The sequence below is a fragment of the Periplaneta americana genome, chromosome 17, assembly GCF_040183065.1.
Source record: "Periplaneta americana isolate PAMFEO1 chromosome 17, P.americana_PAMFEO1_priV1, whole genome shotgun sequence".
NCBI classification, from domain to species: domain Eukaryota; kingdom Metazoa; phylum Arthropoda; class Insecta; order Blattodea; family Blattidae; genus Periplaneta; species Periplaneta americana.
Window position 1 is genome coordinate 93,905,706 of NC_091133.1, and position 3,036 is coordinate 93,908,741.

Sequence of the window (3,036 nt, forward strand, 5' to 3'; positions counted from 1 at the left end):
CACATATGAAAGGATTAAGGGAAGATCGCCGTCCATGGCCGGACTTTCAAGAGGTACAATCCCGGCATTTGCCTGGAAATCGGCTAACTGAGGAAACCATGAAAAACCTCAGTTGGGATTGCTGGCCCCTGAGATCGAACCCCGGACCTCCCGAATGCAAGGCTAGCCCTCTACCACGCCGCTAGGTATTTAAGTGATGTAATTAAAATTACTTTAAATAGAAACTGAAAAAGAACTAGTAAAACTTACGAGAAAAATGCCTATACGAAATAGTTATTTATGGAACAAGTGGATAATATTGATGATTATGGCATAAGTGAATATTTGTCGCACGAACGATAGTGAGTGTGACAATTTTCACGAGTGTCATAACAAGATTATCCACGAGTTGGATACAACACTTTATGGCATCTTAGCATTATAATTATATTGTAAGATAGAAATTATGAAAGAAATTCAATTCGGGATCTCATAGCTAACAAATTCTCTTCATATGTTGGTATCGATTAGTTGCGCCTGGCCTTGGCATTGTGTAAAGAGGAATGGATGATGTTATGTTACAAATTTTCCTTTATTTTGTTAATATAGTTTCTCTGAACCACAGAACTGTTTTAGTTGATATTACAAAAGTGATAAAGAATTGTTAAAGATTGGAAATAAATGATACGTTACCTTCTGTCCTGCATTTCATTTCTTGTTACATGGCGCGTAGAAGATAAACGAGTTGCATGCATCCCTATTCAAGCGTTCCGGTATTACGTCGTAGTGAATACGTCATTGCTTTTATCAGCACGCGTGTCATAATAAGCCAATTATGAACTACATTCGATGTAGTAACAACCTGTTTGTAATGTTAGGATGGCATAAATAGTAATTTACGTTACAGTGATTGAAAGTGAGGTTTTATAGATTATAAGAGAAACATCCACTTCAATACCAACGACGACTATAAAAATATTCTCGCTCTTACTGATACGATTCTTATTGGCCATGAGCGTACTAGTCCTGTAATACAGTGTTGCCAGGTCTTGAAAAAATATTTCCGGAGGTCGTAATGAAAAAATCCGGAGATTTGTCCACAATTTCCGGAGGCACTTTCGAAAATCACATAAAATGTTGTTATAACCTTCTATTACAATACATGAACCTATGATAAAAAGATTTCTACTTTAATTTTTCTACTCACCAATTTGATTAGTAGTCACCACCTTCCTTATTAACTCAGCAGTCTCTTTTCTCTTCTCTTCCTCTGCTTTCTTATAGATGTCACTGTTCATGGATCGAGTTAAGTCAGCGCTAACTTCAAAATCGTAGCACGATGCTGAGTTAGTGAACCTTTCAGTATGCTGGAGTCCGGAGACCTCTAATTGTCTTGGTTGATAATCGATTTCTGGTTTTTGTTTTCATTCTATTTATAGTTGAAAACTCCCTCTCAACACTGGCGGAAGAATGCGGTAAACACAGAAGTGACAGCATTAAGGACGATACTTTTGGAAACATGGGTGCCCCATCCCCCCTCTTTTCACTACTTACAGCCAACCAAAATTCTGTTGAGGTTACATTTTTTACTTCTGCTTGAACTATATTTACATTTGTAAAACTTGCAAAACGTATCTCACTCATCTTAACCGTTTCATTAAGTTTTGTTTTGACACTAATTCTCGGCATATCACTAATTTTCATTTGTTTTTTTAGTTCCAGCACATTTACTTAGGTGTTTTTTACCTGTCGCGTGTTTCTTGAGATCATTTTTCCCTGATGAAACGTTCAAATCACTATCACATGCACAGCAATAAGCATAGTAAGGTCCTTTCTTGCTTTTCTGTAACCACCCACAAAATACTGGGTCTTCCTCCCATTCGGTATTACATTTTGTACTGTATGTGTATTTTATTTTTTTACTCTTACTTTCTGACACTACTGTAGCGTCGGAATCTGAACTCGAATCCATTATTAACGACTTTTAAAATCACTGAAACCAATAATTAGAATACAAACCGAGTACCATTAGCCTACTTATTTGTCAAAATACAAACACTTGATAGAAAGTGAGTTTCACAGCAGTAGATACGTGTAAACCGCGAAACGTTTTGGTAGAAACTGATTTACTATAAATGAAAAATCTAATGTACTACAGACATTGTTGTAAGAGGTTACTTCTGATTGGATTATACGAATATGTCATAACCCAGTCCTACCAGAATTTCTGCGATTTTATTTGTTGAAATTAATTCGTAGGTGGAGCTAGATTTTGCCCACAACCTCAAGAGTTTATATCCTCAAAAATAATGTAAAAGCACATTTACAAAAATACAACTACATATCAGAATCGAAACGTTTCTCCAGACCAGATGTGTTCGTTTTTATGCGTTACATATTTTATATTTAGGGAAGCATTAGTAGTCAAGTTATAAAATATTAACAAAACTTTAACTATATGATGTTCATCTACCAGTTTTAATGTATGCCAGAGATTGGTTTTTCTAAAAAGTAAATAATTTCCTACATTAAAAAATCCGGAGATTACAACTTTATTTCCTATTTTTCCGGGAAGTTAAAAAAAATCCGAAGATATCCGGAAATTTCCGAAGACCTGGCAACACTGCTGTAATATCCCAAGACTTTGGTTCAGGTATTTTGAAGACGAAGGAAATCACATCTCCAATAATCCGTAACAGCGTGGCAGGGATCTGACTCATTTATCGTACCTCAACGCAGCGGATTGTGGAAGTTTTAACCTGAGAGCTGCGGCTTGTATGTCGAGAACAGAGAAAACAGAGCGACGCGACGCGACGTGTGCAGAGAAGTGCTGTGGCTGGAGCGGGGTTCCAAACCGAAGTCAATCACGAGCGCTGAGGTGCAACATTTCAACTCCAAGACACGCTGGATATTTGTTACACATTTGTTAATCCTGTTGCACAGAACATTAATAAACATTTATCTGACCAAAAATGTGGACTACCACACAAATTTAATGTATACAGATTTTAAAGTATTAACTATTGAAGAAATTTATAAATGTAGTTTACAAACTTA